At 51.4% G+C, this 23,055-nt stretch overlaps 1 protein-coding gene across 5 annotated transcripts in view; it reads right to left on the bottom strand.

Moving 5' to 3' along the window:
* Positions 1–14,884, bottom strand: part of IL4R (interleukin 4 receptor) — a 39,056-nt gene extending 24,172 nt beyond the window's left edge. For 2 of the 5 annotated variants that reach the window (XM_036021183.1, XM_036021182.1), the window contains exons 1-2: positions 14,748–14,877; positions 1,285–1,436 (exon numbers count right to left, since the gene is read on the bottom strand). The gene's annotated coding sequence lies outside the window, so the exon portion shown is untranslated. Of the gene's footprint in view, positions 1–1,284; positions 1,437–14,712 lie in introns of all 5 variants that reach the window. The other 3 variants (XM_036021181.1, XM_036021184.1, XM_028531808.2) reach the window with 3 other exon arrangements.
* Positions 14,885–23,055: the final 8,171 nt, after the last annotated feature.

The raw sequence follows: 23,055 nt of genomic DNA, 5'->3' as shown, positions 1-23,055 counted from the left end.
AGCCCTGCTGGTCTGGAGCTTTCGGAGAGCAGACTGCCCACAAGGACAGGGCCCCGCCCCCGAGGCCCAGCACCCAGGTCGGTGCCAGAAAGGTGCCGCCCTCCTTCCTGCAGCCTCTTCACATACACGTTAACCACATGCCTATTACCCTCTACATGTTTTAGTCATGTTAACTCATTCACTACTCAGAACAGGCCTGTGAAGTAGGGGCTATTATTTCCCCCACTTTCAGATAGGGAAGCCCAGGCACAGAAAGGCTTAGCGGCTGGCCTGAGGCGGCACAGCAGCAACAGCCCCGGATGCAAACGGGGCGGCCAAGCCCAGGGCCTCAGCTCTTCCCCTCCACCTGTTCACAAGCCAGAGTCCTCACTGTTTGGGAGACCGCCGACCTGTCTGAACATCTCACCAAACTCCAAACCCTCTTTCTAAAAAAGTGCAAACACTGGAGCCCTGGCTGGTGTGGCTCAGTAGATTGAGCACCGGACTGCGAAGCAATGGGAGGCTGGTTCGATTCCCAGTCGGGGCATATGCCTGGGTTGCAGGCCAGGTCCCCAGTAGAGGGTATGTGAGAGGAAACCACACATTGCTGTTTCCCCCCTCCCCCTTTCTGTCTCTAAAAAATAAATTATTTCAAAATAATAAAAAAGAATGACCAATACATAAAATAAATAAAAAGTGCGAACAATTGAAGTTTACTTTGGAGTTTACATTCCATCAGTCCAAAGATCCCCTGGAGCCAGAGTGAGAATCCCAGGTCCAAGGCCCCCTCCTGTGCGTTCAGACCGTTTCTGCGTTCAGGTGTGTTTGGGAACGTGGCCCCCTGAGGGCGGAGCTTTGCACCCGCCCTGGGCGGTGCTCAGTCCCCAGCGCCTGCGCAGTGCCTGGCACACACACACACACACACAGCATGGGCTTATCAAACAGCTAGTAAATGAATGGTTGGCTAACCTCCAACAATAATAAATTCAATAATCTATCTTTAAACACAGGTATATACGCAACTTTTGTCTGTAATAACTGCTATGCATAGACACTGTTTATTAAGGGCCTGGCATTGTTCTCAGAGCTTACAAGGTATAAATCAGCTTGGTTCTCACAACAACTCTGAGGTGGGGGCCACTAAAAACCCCATTTTACAGATGAGGATTCTCAGGCACAGAGAGGTTAGAGCGCTTGCTTGTGGTCACAGAGCTAGGACTGGAACAACAGCCTGAGCCAGGAAGACAGCAGAAGCGCCTGGAGTGGGAAGACACCCTTGCGGGCAGAGAAACACATTGAACTCACTCTTTTTATGTGGGGGGAGGTGAGTGGCGAGTCTTGGAATGTCAGAAGGCGGCAGCAGTCGGAAGTGACCGAGGAGGCTCTTCCTGAGCCAGAGGCTGTAACAGGCCTCTCGTTCCCCAGCTCACTCTTGACCTCAAACCAGTTTGAAGGGCCTGGATCACAGACAGGACGCAGTCAGCCCCGGGACAAGAGGCATGTGGAGAGGAAGCCAGCGACACGGCAGGGGCTGCACGGGCCTCCCCTGGGGGCCACTGATCCCTGAAGCCCCAGTCTTAGGCCAGCCTGGAGCCTCCTCTGGCTTCCGAGACAGCTGGGCCGGTATGGCAGGGCGCCAGGGACACACTTCTCCCGGAGGCAGCAGCTTTCCCAGAACTGCTGTCTGGCCGGGGTTCCCAGAACCAGCAGCCACGTCAGCAGCCCCACCCAGGACGCTGAGGCAGGCCAGGCCAGAGTCCCAAAATGGCCCGGGCTCTGCCTATCTGCCGGGCCTCCATCCCAGTGAGTGACGGGAAGGGTGGCAGCAGGCTGGCTCTGCTGCCACCAGAGGCAAGAATCAGCAACTTCAGCCCACAGAGCCCACTGGGCTCCCACGGACCTACTATGTGCTCCAGGTCCTCGCCCACTTGTTCATGCCCTTGTGTATTCTTGTTGCAGGTGTTTTCTGAGCACCTACTATGTGCCAGGTACTACAGATGCAAAAAAGGCCATTCATTCATTCATTCTTTTCTTTCTTCTTTCCTTTGACAAGTATTTGAGTGAGGAAAGAAGTTACTGGGAGGTTTGAGCACAGACGTGACATCATGAGACTTTTCAAACCATCCCTCTGGCTGTGTCGTATGAAAGGCCTGTAGGGACAAGGGCAGAAGCAGGGACCAGGGATGAGGCCACTGGGCTGGCCCTGGCAACAGGTGCCAGCTCGCACGGGGTTGTGGGGAAGGACTGGTAAGAATGGTTTGGATTCTAGATGTCTGAAGGCAGAGCCAAGGGGGTTTGCTGACAGAATGGAATTTGGGAGTGGCTGAGAGGACAAGAGGGTTAATGAGACTGGAGCCCCTGAAGGATGGGGTGGCCGTTTACCGGGACTGAGTGGGCCACGGGAGGAACAGGGTGAGGAAGAGGCCCACAGAGAGCAGTGGGGACAACACCAGCAGAAAACGTAAGAGGCAGGAGGGAGCTGTCGGTGAGCACTCGCGCTGCTCCTCCTTCGCTGCCCCTCGAGGGCTGGGGTGGGGGATGGGAGGATGAACCAGAATTCTCTGGGCGAGGGGAGGGGTGGGGGTGTGGAGAGGAGGAAAAATGTGCCACAGAGGGCACCGAGGGCTGCCTGAGGGCGGAGACCGTACCTTGTCCGCACAACCTGAACACCGAGCCCAGCGCCCGGCAGAGCGGGCACTGAGTGATCGCGTGCACCTCACGTCAGCCTCACCGTTGGCGTGCACAGTGCTTCCTGAGTGCCATGCACGGTTCCAGGTGCTTTACAGCCCCCCCTTGAGGTGAGTACAATTATTAAACCCATTTTACAGATCCTGAAGTATCCCGAGGGAGGAAGGAATGGAGGGGAAGGACACGTGAAGAGTGAATAGCCAGAGAGGAGGGAGGGCACAGCCCAGTTCCCACCACCCAGGACGGGCCCTTGGCTGCAGCGATGGGTAAGAGAAGACGGGGTAAGAGCAGAGAGGTTGGCAGGGCCAGAAGGCGACACTGTCTACCAGGCGTGGTAAGCAATTATGACTCCACCCCCAGGGCAGTGGGGGCCAGTGGAGGCTGGTCAGCAGGACAGGTGCTGCTTTCCAGAAATCCCACTCCACGGGTGCGTGCAGACGACCGCAGGGCGAGATGGGGTGGCCTCGAGAGGACAGGGAGCTGCTGGAGCTGCAGACGAGGGGCTGACTCCAGCCTTGCTTGGGAAGTGGACCCGGCAGAGCTTCTGATGGCTGGTGGGGGCAGCTCAGAGTGGGGAGGAGGCCTTGGGCAGACAGTGGTGCTGGGAAGGGGCGCAGGCTTGCTGTGGGGACCACACACTCTGCCCCACTGCAGACACAGGGACTTCACGTGGGCGGTAGGCCCCGAGGGCCATCCAAGAGGACATGTGTCCCCGTGGCCTGGTCTCAGGAAGAAGGCTTGGGCTGGAGACAAATTTGAGGGCCACCAGCTATGGCTCAAATCCAGGGGGGTTGTGCGCAGTGAGACACGACTTCACCTGAGAGGGACAGGAAAGGTCTGGAGACCATGACCTCCTTCATGGGAATGGCCAGTCAGACGCCCTGGAGGAAGGCACCATCTCAGGGACAGGCTGGCATCTTGTGCCAATGGCCACATTGTGGCAATGTGTGAGCTTGTGTTGGCTGTGGACACACTGAGTCCAAGCGGCCAATGGGGTCCCTGGGAAAGCATCCAGACAGTTGCTTCCTAGAGAGATCTGGACGCCATGGCCATCTGCAGAAGGTACTGCAAGCTGAAGCTGAGGGACCCGAGTCCAGACACCACCCACTCAGGACAGGCAGCTGACCTCCATCGCTCTACAAACCCTTCTCTTGCTCTGTTTCTCTGCTCAGCACTTAACCCCCTGCAGCATGTCACACACACACTTCCTGCTCATTGTCCATGTGTCCACTGGAACACAGCTCCCACAAGGCCGGAGCCTGTGTCCACCGTCACTGCTGCAGCCCCAGAGCACAGGACCGTGCCCAGCACAGAGCAGGGGCGGGGCCCACAGATGACTCGCTGCTGAACAGGAGAGTGAGTGAAGAGACTCCCCCAGCCATGTGCAGGGGGCCTGGTCAGCTGGCATTCTCCACCTCTCACTGCTAGATCATCACTGACCAATTCTGGCTGGGAGTCTCCTTAATACCCTAACACAGGCACCGATGGGCCGCCCCGGGGGGAGGGCTGACCTCCAGGGAGCTGGCAGCTGGGGCATTAGTGTGATGATTACGCATCTCCCTGAAGAGCAGGCACATGACGGCAGGACTCAGGGCACCGATCAGGTTTGGCTGTGTTAGGAATGGTGACAGCTGTTATGGGCCTCAGAGATCCCCACAGTTGCCCCTGAGTGGCCCAGTCCCTCGAGCCAATAGACACCATGGGTTGGCTCTCTCACAGCCCTTCTGCCCATGGGTTCCACCCTCCCCAACCAGGGGAACACGGCAGGTGCAGTAGGACTATCATTCCCATCGCAGACACAGGAAAACTGGGGCCCAGGAAGGCTCAGAAACCTGCCTAAGGATGCACAGCAAATAAGCGAGCGGGCTAGCCCTGGCTGGTGTGGCTCAGTGGACTGAGAGCTGGCCTACCAACCGAAAGGTGGCGAGTTCAATTCCCAGTCAGGGCCCATGTCTGGGTTGCGGGCCAGGCCCCCAGCTGGGGTTGTGCAAGAGGCAACCAATCGATGTATCTCTCTCACATCAATGCTTCTCTCCATCTCTTTCTCCCTCCCTAAAAATAAATAAATCTTAAAAAAAATAAGTGATAGGGCTGGGATTTGAACCTAGACCTTCTGCTATAAACTTGGTCCTGTTACACACCTCTCTTGGCTCCTGCAGCAAACCCCTCTATGAAAAATGTGGCTTCACCTTCCCCCTGCACAGAGGGGGAAACCAAGGCCTAAGGCCCTGGAGTCCAGAAAAAGCCCCAAGGTGATGAGGCAGGAAGTGACTGAGCTAGAACTTGGCCTCTGTCCTGTCTGCCCCATCCTCCCGAGTGAACTTGTCTCAACAGCACCCAGGACTTTGCCCCAGGCAAACCCAAAGCCAGTCACAAGTCAGCACTGACAGAGCTTCCTGTCCGTGTTCCGTCTGCAGACAGGCTTGTGGGGCGGGGTCAGGGGGAGACTCTGTCCCTCAAGTTCTCCTTGCCGTCTCACCCCAGATCGTTCCTGGCAGGCCGGCACGCACAGATGTGTGGGGTCGCTCGTGTGGGCAGGGGCTCCAGGGCATCTAAGACACGGAGCACAATTCTGGGTCCGAGTGTGCGGGGCCCACCTTGACTGGGAGACTTGGCAAGCTGGGGTCCTCTCAGAGCCTCAGTCTCCTCATCCGTGAGGTGCGGGCAGAATCTCCTGCATCACCGCGTGGCTGCAGGGAGGCAAACAGACCGCGGCTGGGTGGAAGTGGCCTCAGACAGTGTTGATGGAGCTGGTGGCCGAAGCTCACCTCTAAGCACCGAGTAACCCCTGGGGCCCAAGTGAAACGATGCTGCCGTGACCACACAGATGGACCTCATGGGCACCGCTGAGCGAAGAAAGGGCAATGCCGATTCCATTTACATAAAGTGCAGGAGGCGACAACCCACTCTTGGGGTCAGATGTCAGGAGAGCGTCCTCTCCTCAGAGGTGGGGTCAGGAGGGAACCTTCTGGGGGGCTGATCATGCTTTTTTTAATCCTCACCTGAGGACATTTTTTCTTTGCTTTTGAAAGAGAGAGAAACATCGACTGGCTGCCTTCTTGTACATGCCCTGGCTGGGGATCGAACCTGCAACCTGGGTATGTGCCCTGACCAGGAACTGAACCCATGACCTTCAGTGTCCACAAGATAATGCTGCAGCCAACCAATCCATACCAGCCGGGGCCATGCTTTGTTTCTTGACCGGGTAATCCACGCACGTGTTCACTCTGTGAGAACGAATGAGGCTGTGCTGCTGTCTGCACGTCTGTGACAATAAAGAGGAAAAGAAAAAGATGGACGAGAGGGAAGACACTGGAGCACACAACCCAGGGTATCGGGCTGTGTCCACGGAAGGTCTCAGAAGGTCCATCTTCAGGGCTGGAAGGATCCCCAAAGACCCTGAGTCCACTCCTGATGAGGCCCCTGGGCCTTCACAAGGGGCCATCGACCTTCTGCTTCCCTGCCTCCAGCACAGGGCACTCGCTGCCTCTGGGGGCAGCTCCCAGCCCTCTGCCTCCTGCTTCATGGCCAGAGTCGCTGTGAGGACGCAGTGAGCAGAGAGGGGGCCAGGGATGAGCACGTACGTGCTCAGTCCCGAGGGGCAGCTGCACACTGCTTCAGCAATTTCTGTCCCGGGAGAATGAAGGCACAAGTATCACTAGGTCTTTGGTTTTTCAAAAGAAGGCAGAAATCCAGACTTTTATGTGTTACCCTGATTTTTAGGTGTTGGAAAAGATTTCAGTATTTAGAAACCACACCCCACCTTTGTGGTTCCCCTTTGGCTTACAATCACCAGCTGGTGTCCTCCTGGGTGGGTGTTCTGAGATGCCAGGACAGCCCAACGAGTGGGGAGGAGCAACAGGGGGGCCCCACACCTTCCCCAAGCACCAGCACCCCCAAGGTGAAAGGCTGCCTTTCAAATGTTCCCTGCCTTCTGTCCCTATTACCTCTGGCTCACCACAGGATGCTGGTTGCTACAGTGATGAGAAGGGAGGGGCCTGGAGACACCCCATTGCCTGTTCTGCATGGCTGAATAGCATCGCAGTATCAGTGAGGATTCCAAAAATTCTGCAAGGCCCACTGCCTTCCTCCTCAGTGGGGGAGCATGGGGGCCCAAGAGCAGTCCCTACAAACCCTGTACTCTTCCACCCCTGCCCCAGCTGTCCCCAAACGTGCCACAGACTCACCGACCCATGCACTTTGCTTGGGCCGGTGCTCAGCCTCTCGGAGCCCTCCTCCTGTGCCCCGACTCAGGGTGTTCCTGGGCAGGCCCTGCTCTTTCCTCAGTCCACCACGGCGCTCTGCCTGGCCGTTGGTCCTGACAACCTTTCCATTCTGGGTAACGGTGAGCTGTGCCTGTCATTCCTCCTGCTTCCCAGACTGAAAATTCCTCCAGGCCAGCCAGGGACTGGGTCTTACTCTTGTCCTTTCATGAACAGAGGAGGCTGCCGAAGGAAGACACCGGCTGTCCCCTGTGGGCACACTCCCGCCTCGGGGCTTGACACACGCCGTCCTTACTGCCTGGGAAGCCGGCTGTGTTCACACCCAGTGACCGGTGTGTGTGCGGAGGCGGGGGTAGGATGGGGGGGATGTCTGCCATGCCTCTCCTGTTCACTGCTGCTGTTACTTTCACAAAAACCCAGACAGAAGGGCAGAGTAGGCCCTCTTCTTATTTTATGGACGAGGAAATGAGGCCTAAACAGGAAATGACTTGTCCAAGATTACTGAGCAAGTGGGTTGTAGAGCTGAGGCTGAGGCGCAAGTTCTGTTTTCTTTTAAGTTCACCTGGCTACCAGACTGGGGCCACGTAAACATCCTATAGCCTTAGAGTCAAAGAAAAGAATGTAAAGAACTGGGAAAGGAGTCAAGAAAAATGCAAATAAGGTTATAAGTATAGGGATATTAACACCAAATAAAGTGGAATTCAAGGCATCAAAGTATTAAATGAGAGAAAGGTGGCTGTTTTATAGTGATAAAAGGAGCAACTGACCAAGAAGGTATAAAACTCATGAACCCTTCTTCTATTCACACACGGGCTGTTCTGTTGACATGCACCTAATAACAGCTTTGAAAAGAAAGCAAAATATGAGAGAAGGCCAAGGAGAGAAGAACAGATCCACTATCACAGTGGGAGATAAATCAGGTAGAAAAAAAAACAGAGAAAAGTACAGACAATATAAATGCTATAGTTAACAAGCTTGATCTAACAGAGGTATTTCTAGAACTTTACATCCAATAGAAAATATATCCCCTTTCAAATGCAAGAGGAATGTGCAGAAAAATTAACCAGAAAATCTCACAAATAAAATCTCAACAAATTCTCCATCTTGATATCAGAGAAGCCACAATCAACCACAATGCAATAAATTGTGCAAGAAATCAGCTAAAAAGCTTTCAAAAATTCCATCCACTTTAAAACATTTTAAAAGCACATACACATTTAGACAAAAGGGTTAATTGTAAACTATTTTAGTAGTGAATGAAATTGTGTGACAAGATCTGTGGAATAAAGCCAAAATAGTACTCAGAGAAAAAAATATACCCATTAGCCTGAAGTACATTTACCAGAAATTAAGAAAGACTGAAAATGATAGTCTCAAACAAGTAATCTCAGAATGGAAGAAACTTTGATTGACAGGAGTTCATGAACTCCCGGAGGAGTGACCTGGAGGTTTTAAGTGACAAGCCCAATATGACCCCAGGTGGACGTGGCTGCTGCTAAGCATGACTGCAGGTTGCATCAACAGAAGTACGGGCTCCATATCCAGGGAGGCGACAGTCTCCCTCCTCTCTGACTGAGCAGGCTTTGCGGGAGGTAATGGGTTTTATGTGGGACTCTGACCAACTGGTTCATGTCCAGAGCTAGACTGAACTGTACAATTCCCTGAGTCAGGAGAAATGATTAAAAGAACTACAGGCCCTGGCTGGTGTGGCTCAATGGATTGAGCGCCAGCCTGAGAATCAAAGGGTCACAGGTTCCATTCCCAGTCAGGGCACATGCCTGCGTTGCCCGCCAGGCCCCCAGTGGGGGTGCGTGAGAAGCAACCACACACTGATGTTTCTCTCCCTTTTCTCCTTCCCTTCTTTTCAGTCTAAAAATAAAATAAATAATAAATTTAAAAAACTAGAACTATGGCTGTGCAGTCGGAGAAAGAGAAGCACCCAGCTGTCGCTGGAGGACGATGGCCACCACCTCCAAGGGTCAGAGCCAGAGTCAGAAAGTGAAAGCTCCTGAGAGCTCGTTGGGTTAAACCTCAGGAAGATCTCCCAGCCAGAGCTGCCCAGTGTGGAAATTGAGGCCAGAGCCTGTGCCCTGTCACCGCTGGCAGGACTGCTGGGGCTGTGGCTCCAGCGCAGGAGGGCTTCGGGCCCAGAGATCTGGCGTCTCTCCTCTCCGGAGAAGTTCCGCTTCCCCTTTTCAAAAGGCTGCTGCGGGAAAACCTCCCTCCGCTCTCCAAAATGGTTCTCAGTGACTGTGCTCCCTTATTTCCGACCAACAAATTCATTTCTTTTAAACCCTCCTTCTCGTGGGGGATGGCTCAAACAGCGGTTAAGTGCAAATCAGACTTCCCGGGTCAGCAGTCCTGGGTTTGACTCCAGGCCGCCGTTCGAGTTGTGTCCCCGGTGAGTCTCCACCGGGAACCTCCGCTTCCTCCTCAGGGAGATGGGGCGGCGCGCAGTCATCCACCCGCCTCCCCCAGCACACTTCGTGACGTGGGGTGGGGTTGGGCTCCGGGGCCCTGTCTCCCCTCCACGCCCCCGCTGCTCTGGTGTGTCCCTGCTGTCTGACCCTGGGGAGGGAGCTCATTGGTAAACGATCTGTAGAACGATTGACACCGTGACTGGATCATCCTAACGCCGGTCCTGGCCTGACCACATCCACAGGGCTGCGGGGCTGACCCGCGGCCGATAAGCGGCCGGAGTGCGCACCAGCAAGGACCTAAGCAGGAGGTGGGCCTCCAGCGTCTGAGCCCGTTTCCATCACGTGTTTAAACACAGTGCTGAAGACTGACGCCTCTGGGGCTGCCGGCTTCCAGCTCTGCTCGGCCTCCTTCCAGCTGCGTGACACTGGACAAATTACTGAACCACTCTGTCCTGTTTCTTCATCTGCGAAATCCGGACATGAGCAGCTCCTACTTTGCAGTGTTATTCTACAAGTCACATGAGATAATGCAGGCAACTGGCTCCTATTTACCTCCCTGACCTTTGTTCCTGCCCCTCCCTCTCTGCCTCCTCGATTCCATCCAACTGCACAGCTTCCTTGATGTGGGTCAAACAAACCAGCCTGTCCCCACCTGAGGGTCTTCGCACTCGCTCTCCTCTGCCAGGAACATTCCTGGATATCCACGGTCTCTTTACTTCAGGTCTTAGCTTAAAAGTCACCCCCCCAGAGTGACCTCCCCCACTAGACCGTCAGCTCCTTAAGGCCCCTCACTGGCTGCTGTGTCCCCAGCCCCTGGCATGCTTGCTGAGTGAATGTAAGCTCTGCACCCAGGCTGGCATGCAGGACGTGTTACTTTTAGCTTGTAGGCTGGATGGAGGCTGTTCCTTGAAAAATCCTCTGCTCAGAGCTACATGCCCTCCCCTCAGGAAATCCGTTCCCCCAGACCCTTGAGGGCCACGCTCTCCTGCCCTGACCAGGACCCACATCCTGCCTCTTTCTGGGAGCGAGAAGGGCACTCAGATGCCGGCCCAGCTGGTGAGGGTCCCCAGCAAGTCGCAGCACCCAGGCCTGCTTTAGCCCAGGTCCTGGATTTCTTAAGCAGCCTCCAGGAGGCGAGGAGGCCCATGGGGCCCCCGAGAGTGCAAATGAGTCAGTCGGAGCCAAACGTGAAACTTCAGCAACATCACCACTTCTTGGAAAGGCAGACACGCCCAGTGACAGAAGGGGGAGTGCTGAGCTGGAGGGAGCAGTGGCCCAGAGGAGGGGTGGGTGGGAGGGACAAGACCTTCTCTACTGCGGCCCCTCCCCCTGGCCCCTCCTGCCAGGTCTCTGCCCCTGGTCTTTCTGACACCTCTGAGAGGCCGCTGACCCGCCTCCACCCTGCTTCACTTTTCCTCCTAGCACTGCCACTTCCTGACAGGATATGGCAGGCCCCCACTCTCCCTTGTGAACTGCGGGGGCCAGGCGTGTTTCTGAATCCAGAACCACTCCGATTATAGGAAGGGCATCTTGTATAAAACACGAGCCGATGGAAGCACCCCACCCCCATGTGACCAGAGCAGCACCCAGCTATCCATCTCAGGAATCTCTCTGCAGGACTGGAGCGTGCTCAAGCCAGGGAGGAGAAGACCCCAAAGAGCCTTGTGGTTAGTTCACGTCAGGTCGTACTCCCAACTGAGTTATGAAAACCTTTCCGTTTTCCAAGCTCATGCGTTTCGAAGTTATAGCTAAGGGGTGTAGATCTGTGGGTATACACTTGTTGGTGTATTGCCTGTCTTCTCAACTAGAACTGAATTCCAGGAGGGCAGGACTCTGTCCAGTGCCCTGTCAGTGGCCCCTGGCACAGTGCCTGGCACACATAAGTGCTCGGTAAACGCGTGGAGAAGAAAGGAATGAGGAAGCCAGGTGCTGGATATGGAGGAGCGACTCTGTCCTAAATGGGGAGAGAAACAGCAATCACTGAGCCACAGGCAAGGTGCCTATGAAAATGATCTCATGAACACCCCCAAATACCCATTTTACTGACAAGCAAACTGAGGCTCAGAAAGGTTAAGCAACCGCTCCAGATCACAGATAGGAAGCAGCAAGCTCACACTGGAACCTGGGGCCCCCATCTTCAAGCCTCTGCCCTTCCCTGTGTCTCTAGCTCAGAGAAGCAGAGTTACTCGCTGGAAAATGCACAGCAAAGCAACGGGAATAGGGCCCATCTGATGCTGGCTCCTGCAGGACCCTCCAGCCAGTGCTGGGTTCTCCCATCTACGCTTTCCAACCGCAAGTTCAAGCAACATCTGGGCAAGCCGCTGGCCTCTCTTCTAGACTAGCCAAGGGAAGTCTGGCCAAGTGTGACCAGGTATGTCTCCACAGTGCCGGCCATGAGAAATGCTGGGAAGGCTGTCCCTCCTGGTCACCCCAGCAAACTGGAGCGTGGGAAAAAACACAGGCTGGGGAGAAAAGCAGGTTCAAATCCCTCCCTCTCTCACTGCTAGACATGGGACCTTAGGCAAGGCCACCCCACACATGTCTGATTCTTGGTTTCCCCAGCAGCAAAACGGACAGACTAACCCCCCTTTAATGGGGTTCATTTATGTATTTGAACAAATACATAGTACTTACTCTGTACCAGGCATTGTTCTACATGCCTGATGCTTATTAATTCATTTCACCATCCCTACAATGGTAGGAAGTAGTCACCGTAATTTCACAAATGTGGAAACTGAGGTCCTGAGAAGTCAGCTACTTAGTATAGCACAGCCAGCCTCCGAGCCTGGGCGATGTGGCTCCAGAGCCCACGCTCTTCACCTCCAGGCTATTCTGCTTGACAGCGGACAGCAGACATGGGCGTTTGTTGTGGACATACTATGTGCTGCAAATTGTGTTAAGTATCTTATAAAACATGATGCCGTTAGCTCTCGTGAAAGCCCAATTTCACAAACATGAGGAAACTAAGCACCAAGGGCTCCTTGGTCCCCGGCCCCTCCCAGGTGGCAGTGAGGGCAGTGAGCTGTTTGATCCCAAACTCTCTCCTCCATCCTGGGGCAGGGAGCAGATGGTAAGGAGAGAAGGGGTCCAGGAAAAGTTCTGTTCTCACTTCTCTCCCCCTCACCTCAGTCCTTGCTAAATCTGAGCATCAGGAAACCGAATGCCTTCAGGGACGGCCTCCGCAGCCCTGACTGGGCTCTCTGCAGTCTCGGGACGTGCTGCGTGAAACTCCTCAGCACTGAGTCACTGCCCCGACTGCGGAAATCCTCAGGTCGTCTCGGATCTGCTGGTAAATGGTGTGTTGTAACCAGGGCGACTCACTAGTGGTTTCCCCCCTGCTGCCTTCCCATGGCCACCCTCCAGATTCCACTCCGAAGGCCTGGGGGGGGCCCAAGAATAGGCACTGAGACTCTCAGGGCTCAGGCAGAGGTAGGGCACACTGGCCTATTCCTCAGCACAGCGTTCGAGACCCCACAGGGGTGTCCAACCTTCTGGTGCCTCTGGGCCACACTGGAAGAAGAGTTGCCTTGGACCACACATTAAATACACAAGCACTGATGAAAACTGATAAGCACAAAAAGTTTTTAAGTAAATGTATGATTCTGTGTTGGCCCACATTCATAGCCATCCTGGGCCTCAGGCTGGACCCCCTGTGTCTACAACATCACCAGGCCCACCTTTCCACCCCTCTCTGGCTTCTCCTCACTCCCTAGGCACCCCCTGCCATGCCTTTCACACTTCCCAGCCTTTGTCCATGCTGCTCCCACTGCTCAGCATCGCTTTCCCCTCGTTGTCCCCCTGCCGAGCTCCTCTACTCCTCTTCCGAGGCTAGGTCAAGGGTGCCTGCTCCGTGAAGCTGTCTCACTGCCCCATGAAGAGCTGACCACCTGTAGGCGCTCCCCACTCCCAGAGGGAGATCTCCTTCAGCACAAACACCAGGGCCCTGAGCAGCACTGGAACAGTGCGGGGCGGCGAGGGGAGCCCTGTGAGGGCTAGTGAGTGAGGGAATGGCCGGGCTGGTCCCATCCCGGTCCACATTAGCACCCTCCTCTGTAATCAGGTTAAAGTAGCTGAGTTCAGGGGCCTTTGCAGGACTCTGGAATCCCCTGACTGTGTGGGACACTGGGGCCAAACGGACACCCAAGCCTTCCGTTTTCCCAACAGACTTTAGATTTTAATAAAGGCACTGATGTCCCAGCAAATGCTCCAGCTCCTAAGAGACCACCCACAGGGGAGTAGCTGCCGGGGGTCACAGCTCACAGAGGGCTGGGGACAGGCAGGGACTAGGGCTCAAGCAGGATTACTGCCGGCCTGGGGCAACCTAGCAGGGGAACCCTAGCTAGTGGTTGCCAGTCTCTCCTGATTATAGGAAATACCGATTTTGGTTTTGGGGGTTTTTTTAATTATTTATTTATTTTCAGAGGCAGAGGAAGGGAAGGAGAGAGGGAGAAAAACATCAGTCGGTTTCCTGCCAAACGTCCCCAACCGGGACCGCCCACAACCAGGCATGTGCCCTGACTGGAAATCAAACCCCTGACCTTTCAGTTCCCAGGCCGGTACTCAATCCACTGAACCACACCAGCAGGGCTGGTTTTTGTTTTTAAATCCAAATTCCTTTGTTTATCGAATCTGAATCTCACAGAAGGGGTCCTGGGAATCTGCAGTTTAATCAAATCTCCTGGAGAACTCGTCTATGGGGTATTTTTGACAAGTGTCGTTGACAGGTGGTGGGCAGCGGACTCTGGCGCCTGAGGCCTGAGTTCCCCTCCTGATCCACCTTCCAAGTGGGCTTGCCAACGTGCCCTCATCTGGAAAATGGCCATGATACACAGCACGGCAAGAAGGGTTATTTTGACCTTTAACTCAGAATACTTTCAGTGGTCGGAACTGAGCCTGCACAACAAAATAAGCCCCAGAAAATTACCCCTAGTATTGGGTCCATCCAACAATATTCAAAGGTGATCAAAGGCGGAAAGAGCCTTTGCTTCACCAGATTCTTAGACCTAATGATAAACTTTACAGTCTTCAGAACTCTCCCCACACTTTCTCTCCCCACAATCCTCACCAACTCCCTGCGTCTGGGAAGGAGGTGACTGCCCCAAGACCTGCCTTATCCCACGATCGTGACGTTCCCAAGTCCCAGAGAGACCGCACGAGGTTGGGGGGCGCACTGGGTGTCTGAGCACCCGGGGGGCAGCCTGCCCTCCCAGCTCCCCGCCTCAGCTGCCCTTGGGAGGCAGGGATGGAGCCGGCCGCTCTTCGAACCGAGCCGAGCTCGACGGCGGTCCCGGTGCAGGTCCGGGCTGTCCCGGGTCCCTGAGCAAGGCCCCGCCGGCTGCCCAGCACTTCCCGTAGGACGGCTACGTGCCCGGGGCGAACCCCCGCCTCCACCCCGCGCGAACCTCCACCTCCGCCCCGCGCCGGCCCCGCGTCCCACCTGCGCACTCCGGTCCATTCCACAGCCGGCGCCCGAGAGAGAAGTGGGAACCCCAGGGTGTTCCAGGACGCGCAGCTGCACGGGGCTTTCCTTCCACGGGACAGACCCCTCAGGCCTTCCTGTGCCCGCCCCCAAATTTGCATGCGGCGCCCCGCCCGCCGAGGGCGGTGGATTAGCGCCCCAGTCGTTGTCCCTCCGCCCCCTCCAAACCCGGCCGCTGACTTCTCCTGGGGGCGCCCCCAGCTCACCATCACCCCCGCAGAAACCGGAGGTCACGGCCTGCGGAGAACCCACAGTAGTTCCCCGGTGCTCTCAGAATAAAAGCGCATCTCCCGAGGAGGCCCCATTGGCTCTGGCGGGCCCCTGCGCCCCTCCCGCCGCCCTTCCTGCCCTGGCCCCGAATTTATGCGGAGAAGCGGGCTGCAGTGCGTTTTGGGCAGAGGGGTTGGGCAGCTTTATTCTTCTTCCCTCCCCAGCAGCCTAACAACTGCTGTCAATGTGTGTTCTTTCCTCCCACAAATGTTTACTCAGTGCCTGCATACGTGTGTTAGGCTCCAGAAAAAGTTAGATAGTAAAACAACCCTTCGTCCTGGCTGGCGTAGTTCAATGGATTGAGCGCGAGATGCGAACCAAAGCATCGCAGGTTCGATTCCCTGTCAGGGCACATGCTTGGGTTGCAGGCCACGGCCCCCAGCAACCGCACATTGATGTCTCCCTCCCTCTTTCTCCCTCCCTTCCTCCCTCCCTTCCCTTTATAAAATCCTAAAAAATAAAAATAAAAAAAAAAAAAGCCTTCAATCTAGTACAACCTGAGAGGCCCCAGGTTAAGGGGCTAAGGGGCTGTATTAACTCACTTAATCCTCACAACTCCCTATGAGGGAACTCTATAACTACCACCCATTTTATAGATGAGTCACACAGCAGATGTGGCATTCACACGCAGGCTCCATAAACCACTAACCACTGGACCATAAAAGCCCCCATGCAGCCAGAAGGTAGGAAAAACACTAAACGGACAAAGAATTCTAGGTAACAAGAGGTTCCAAGAACAAAGGAAAAAGAGAGGGACCTATCAGGCCAGTGGGCCTGGTGGTTAGGACGTATCCTTGAAGAGGACACATTGAGCTGAGAACCTGAAGAGGATGTGGGGGAGACTAGGTTAGGGAGCGAGAACAGAAAGTGCAAAGGCCCTGGGATGGGAACCAATTTAGCATGTTGCAGGAATTGCATGAAGGCCAGATTGGCTGGAGAACATTCAGGAGGAGAGAGCAGAGAGAGAGGTGAGATAGGAAATGTGCAGGCTCAGGCTCGGCAGTGCTGGGAACCCAGAGAGAATTCTGATCCCACCTTGCCTTCCAGGAGCTGCTGGTCTGAGAGCGGGAGCAAACTCCTTGGAGCCAGTGGCAGCCCAGTGGGGTTGCTGGTGGGGTTGCTGTGGTGGAGGGTGAGCCAGGGAAGCAGTGAAGCCACTGGCGAGTGAGGGTGGGCTTCAGGGTGACGGGGGCAGGGAGGGACAGTACTTCAGTTCTCTTTCATTATTCTTCACATACTCATTCTTTCTTGGTGTTACTGTGTGCCTAACCTGTGGCAGGTGCTAAGGATGCAGATATGAAGATATGGAACAGACATGGGTCCTGCCCTCTGAGACCTTACAACCAAGTGAACAAGAAAGCTGCCATTCCTCAAGTATGTAACAGTGTAGTGGACTCAGTCTCCAGGAGTAGTCAGGGGTGGCTTCCTGGAGGAGGTAGCCTCTGATGGATGCCTCCAAGGATCAATGCAGAAAAGGGGAGGAAAAAGGGACAGGTGCTTAGGTAGAGAGGACTACAAGAGCAAACACTTGGAGGTGAACACCACTCCCTTACACATTCACACTCCTTCATGCACCTACAGTCACACTCATTACTTACACACCCACAGACAGTATTTGAGCCCAAGTGGGTTTTTTTTTAAGTTTCTTTTTTTTAAGATTTTATTTATATTCAGAGAGGGAAGGAAGGGAAAGAAACAGCAATGTGATATGCGAGGCATACATCGATTGGTTGTCTCTCGCACACCTTGCACGCCCCGGAGTGGGGACCTGCCTGCAACCCTGGCATATGCCCTCACTGGGAATCGAACTGGTGGCCTTTCAGTTCACAGGCTGGTGCTCAGTCCACTGAGCCACACCAGCCAGGGAAAGGCAGTTTAGAGTGAGCACCATGGGGCTTCCCTTTGTAAAGAAGAAACCTTCTTTCCTCCAGCCCTGGCGCCTCTGAGTTTGTGCCCAATGTCATCTGGACAGGACAGCAGAAGTCTCACTTTGGGAACATGTGGCCTGGGCTGACTGGACCCAAACTGGGTTCCCACCCTGTGTTCTTCGTCTTTAAAGTCATTCTTCTCTTTCCTCACTTGCCACCAGGTCCCCTGCGTCTGAACACCAATCCTGCTGTTTGCTGACTATTGGACTTCGGGCAGAGCAGATCAGTCCCTGTGCCTCAGCTTCCACGTCAGCGAAGTGGGGGCGACGCCAAACCGCCGGAGGGCACCTCAGAGGGCTGTGTGAGGGCGGAGGGATGAAACACCGAGAAGGGCCCCGGGCGTGTGAGGCGCTCCATCCGCGTTCACCCTTGTTCTCGTCAGAGCCACGAGGAGAGAAAGAAGCCAGAGCAGAGCCTGCCCCTCGGCCTGTTTGCCGGATGGCGAAGAGGGGCGGACAATGAAGACAGGAAGGGGCAGAGCAAGTGGGGTCGGTGCCAAGACATTCGGGAAATCTGGGGGAAGGGGATGTGGGAAGTCTTTGTACTTTTCTTGCAACTTTTCTGTGAGTCTGAAATTATGTGAAAACTAAGTGTTAAAGAAAACAGAGCATTGCCCTGAGGCCCGGGAGAGATAACAAATGTGAAGGTTGTCGTCTTGCACGCAGTCCCGTCTTGCACGCAGTCCCGCCCCAAGCTGTCCAAACCTTGTCAGGAGCTGCTCTGTGTCAGGCCTTGGAGAGGGGCCTGGAGGCCCCCAAGTAATAAAACCTCCGGCCCTCATTCCAGGGCCTTCCCGAGTATGGGCCTCAATACAGGCTCAGCTCACATTATGACACAACACACTCACTTGTTTTAAAAAAATTAATACCAGTGATTTTAAAAAATTTACAACTGTGGAATTACAGAAAAATAAATAGTCCAGAGAGCACCCGTAAAACCCCTCCCCTGCACACAACTTCCCTGGTTATTAACGACTTGCATTAATGTGGTATTGGCACATTTGCTACAAGTGGTGAACCGACGTTTAAGCATTACTGTTACCTTAAGTCCGGAGTTCACTCTTTCTCTAGTGCGGTGCTGTGGGTCTCCACAGCTGCTTGTGTCTACCAATACGGGAACGTAAAGAACAGTTCAACCTCCTAACAGCTTCACCTATTCATCTTTCTCCCCTAAACTTTGGATGCCACTGACTTTTTACTGTCCCTGGAGTTTGGCCTTTTCCAGAATGTCATAATTGAAATCAGACAGTATAGCCTCTTAAGACTGGCTTATTTTTTATATAGCCACTGCAGAAAACAGGGTGTCGCTTCCTCAAAAAAAATTAAAAATCTAACTACTATATGATCCAGCAATTTCACTCCTGGTATGTATCTGGAGGAACTGAAGTTAGTATTTCACAGAGATATCAGCATACCCATTATTCACAATAGTCAAGACATGAAAACTGCCTAAATATCTTTCTACAGATGAATGGATAAAGAAAATATGATACACACACACACACACACACACACAGTGGAATATTATTCAGCCATAAAAATAAGGAAATTTGCTATTTGTACAACACAGATGAATCCATAGGGCATCCTGGTGAGGGCCAGAAGGCAAACAAAGGAAGACAATACTGTATGGCATCACATATGTAGAATCTACTTTTCAAAAACGCTGATTTCCCAGAACCAGAGACTAGAATGGTGGTTACCAGGGACTGGGTGCGGGGAAAGAAGGATGTAGGAAAATGGGTACAAATTCCCCACTGTAAGAAAAATACAGCCTGAGGATCTAACGTACGTACAGCCTGGTTACTATAGTTGCTAATGCCGTATTGTGTACTTGAATGTTGCTGAGGGTAGATTTGAAGTCCTCTACACACACACACACCAGTTTACAAATGTTAGCTGTGTTAAGTATCTTGATCTTGGTAATCTTTCTACAGTGTACATTCATATCAAATCATCATGTTATGCACTTTAAATACATAGAATTATTCCTCAATGAAATTTTTTAGAGAGAAGTAATGCTGAGGGGTGGGCTATGATAATTCTCAAAAACAAAAACAAAAACAAAAACAAAAAACCTGGCTTTTTTCACTTAGTAATATGCTTTTAGGGTCCCTCCATGTCTTTTTATGGTTTGATAGTTCATTTCTTTTTACCTCTGAATAATATTCCCTTGTCTAGATGTACCACAGTTTACGTGTCCCGCTAAAGGACTTCTTGATGTTTGCTTTTGCAGGGAGCCCAAATTGTCTCCCAAGGTGGCTGCACCTTCTGCATTCCCACCAGCAATGAATGAGAGTCCCCATTGCCCTGCATTCTCATCAGCATTTGGTATAGTCAATGTTTGGGATCTTAGCCAGTATAGCGGATGTATAGTGGTAATCTCTTTTTTAATAAAATATTTTATTTGTTTATTTTTAGAGAGAGGGGAAGGGATGGAAAAGGACAGGAAGAAAAATTCTCACACATTGGTGTAAGAGAAACATCAATCGGTCACCTCCCGCACATATCTCAACCGGGGACCCAGGCATGTGCCCTGACTGGGAATCACACCGGTGACCTTTAGCTGTGTGGCACAACACCCAACCATCTGAACCACATCAGTCAGGGCCTGGTACCTCTTTGTTTTAATTTGCAACTCTCATAAAGACATATTCTGTTGAGCATATATTCACTTGCTTATTTGCCACCTATGTATCTTCTTTTTTGTCTGTTAACATGGTTTACCCATTTTTAAATTGGATTATTTATTTTCTTATTGTTAAATTTTTGAAATTTTTATATAGTTTGGATTCAATTCCTTTATTGGATATGTGTTTTAAACAGATCTCCTCCAAGTCTGTGGCTTATCTTTTTGTTCTCTTAACAGTTTATTTTTGGAAAGCAGAAAGTTTTTTTTATTTTAATAAAGTCTAAGTTTAAAAAAAATTTTTTTTCATGGATCATGTTTTTAGTGTTGTATCTAAAAACTCATTGCCAAATCTACATCTAGATTTTCCCCTATGGTATCTTCCAGAAATGTTAGAATGTTGCCCTGTATGTTTAGGTCTATAATCCACTAGAGTTATTTTTGTGAAAGGTAGAAGGTCTGTGTCTAGAGTCTTTTTCTTTCCTTCCTTCCTTTCTTTTCTTTTTTCACACATGGAAGTCCAACACCATTTGCTGAAAAGATTATCCTTTCTCCCTTGAACTGTCTTTGCTGCTTTGTCAAAGATCCACTGATTAAGTTTGTGTGGCTTTTTTTCTGGGCTTTTATTCTGTCCCATTGACCTGTGTGTCTGTTCTCTCACCGACACCATGCTGTCTAGGTTATTGTAGCTTTACATGTCTTGAAGTTGTGTAATGCTAGTCCTTCAACTCTGTTCTTCTTCAGTATCGTGCTAACTATTTTGGGTAAACTTTAAGCTCTCCATATAAACTTCAGAGTCAGTTTGTCAATATTCACAAAATAGCCTGCTGGGATTTTCATTAGGATGTTTGAATCTGTGGATCACATTGGCAAAAACTGTCATCTTAACAATATTAAGTCTTCTATCTGTAACCAGAAAAGACACCGGTGTTCAGGCTGCCTGTCACTACCAAATCCAATAAGCAATGACAGTGATTGAATCTTTTATAGGTGCTTTATTCAGATGGCCGGCGATCCGAGATGATGGCAGTTTCATACCCTAACGAACCATCTCCCTCTTTCTTTCCTGGCCAGGTCTTTTATAAGGGGGTTGGGGGAGGGCAAACAAGGTATCAGCGAAAGCCTTTGAAATTCAACAGTTGCCTCCAAGGGGGAAGGGTAGTCGCTTGCTTCTTCCTAGTACAGAAGTCTCCAGATGAGATAATCCCCAGTCAGTGACCCAGGAGGTCAACTGCTTAAAATTTAGGCGCCAGGATGGGCCTTATCTGTAGTTGCTGAAACAAAAACTTAACATACACATTACTTGCTAGATTTATGACTATTTACCTTAAGTTAAATTTTCCCAAGTCTTAAATCCTATCATATCCATAACAGAAAATCTCTCCCTTTATTTAGATCTTTGGTTGCTTTCACCAGAGTGCAATAGTTTTCTTCATACAGATCCTGTGTATGTTTCATTAGATTTATATTTGTGGTTTTTGTGTGTGCTAATGTAAATGATGTTGTAATTTTATATCAAATTCCAGTTGCTCATTGCTAGTACATAAGAAAGCAATTGACTCCTATGTATTAACTTGATATCCTGCAACATTGCTGCAAACACTCATTAGTTCCAGGAGGTGTGTGTGTGTGTGTTTGTTTGTTTGTTTGTTTGTTGTCAACTCCCTGGGAATGTCTACATAGATAATAACATCATCTACAAACAAAAACATCTGTTTCCTCCTTCCCAATCTGTATACCCTTTATATTCTTTCTTTACTTAATTGCATTACCTAGGACTTCCAGTTCACTGTTGGATAGGAGTGGTGAAAGACAGCATAATTGCCTTGTTTTTGATCTTTAAACAGAAAGAAGTATTTCCATGAAGTATTTCATTAGCTGTAAATTTTCTGTAGATGTCTTTTATCAACTCAAGGAAGTTCCCCTCCATTTCTAGTTTGCTGAGGGTTTTTATTATAAATGAATTAGGCCAAATGCTTTTTCTGCATCTGTTAACACAATCATGTGATTACTCTTCTTTAGCCTTTGATGTAATGTATTCCCTTAATTGACTTTTGAATATTGAACCAGCTATACACAGCTGGAATAAATTTTGCTTGGTCGTAGGATATAATTCTTTTTCTACATTATTGGATTTGAGTTGCTATGGAGAAAGGGGGTGATGGACCCTTAGCCCTTGGCTTTGACAAAGCCTGAGTCCTCATTCTGTCTGAAAGAGGTCTCCTAATCTCTTGGCTGCCTTGCTTCCCCTGCCTGACTTAAGCCTGAAACAATGACAGAGGGTGGTGCAGCCCTGTGCTAGAAAGGGCGGGTTCCCCAGGTGATCAGGCCTAAGAAAGAATATGTAAAATCCTGTGAAACCTGCTTAGAATGCAGGTTTAGAATGCTTTGTTTAGAATGCTTTCAATTAAGTGATAAGGGTCCAAGCAAGAAGTGAGTTTGTTCCTCAAAGTTTTATGGCCCTTTAGCTATCTGACCCTGACTAAAAATAGGCCCTCAGAGTTCTTTGTATATTATCTATTGTTTGATCCTTACTGCCTGACAATGATTAATGAGCTTTACCTGTATTCCTGTGCAAACAAACCCAATAAAAGCCCATTGAGAAAAAGGCTCTTAGCCCTTCTCCTTTGAGAGATCGGCCACCTTTCCTCCCCAAGCAGATCCTGTCTTGGTAGACTTATTCTCATCCATAGCGGCCGGGGGCGGGGCGGGTCAGGGGGGGCGGCCCTGCCGCCGGAGCCTCCCCACACATTCATTCATTCAAAGAATGTTTATTGATGAATATCATGAATCATGTCACACTAGAAGCTAAGGACTGCAAAGGTGAGTAAGACATGGTCCCTGTCCCCAAGGACCTGTGGTCAGCTAGAGAAAAGAGTGACCAAGTAATAAGGTACAACATGATACCAGTTCTAAACAGGAAGGATGGGAACATATAGTGCTCTCTAGAGAAAAGGCCAGCCAAGAAGGCAGCTGATGGATGAACAGGAGCTCTCCAGTCGGAGGGTGAGTGAGACAAGGTGGGGAGGGTGACCCAAGGAAAGTAACAGAACTTATAAAGGTATAAAGGGGAAACAAATCACAGGGGTCATTGATATAAGATCTGGGACACTTAGGGGACAGGGAAAGTGACAAGACAGGAAGGAAGGAAACAGGGTTCTCTTCCAGGAGTCAGAGACTTTTAAATATTTTTAGTTACACAGTAAGAAAGGTATTTTCCGTTTTGGCCCAGTAGAATCATACACACAGATTGGCAAACCCATATTCCACCCTGGAATAAGCCAGGCATTCTGATATTTTCTATTCTATCCTACTTTGTTTTTAGTATGTTGGTCAGGGTGAAACAAGCCAATCACAAAATAACACACATCACATGATTTCATTTATGTGAAATTTCATAACAGCAAAACTAAGCTGTAGTGGTAGAAACGAGAAAATGT

Source organism: Phyllostomus discolor, chromosome 3 (assembly GCF_004126475.2).
Source record: "Phyllostomus discolor isolate MPI-MPIP mPhyDis1 chromosome 3, mPhyDis1.pri.v3, whole genome shotgun sequence".
NCBI lineage: Eukaryota > Metazoa > Chordata > Mammalia > Chiroptera > Phyllostomidae > Phyllostomus > Phyllostomus discolor.
Note: the sequence above shows the minus strand (reverse complement) of the source record. Positions and strands in the feature narration are given on the sequence as shown.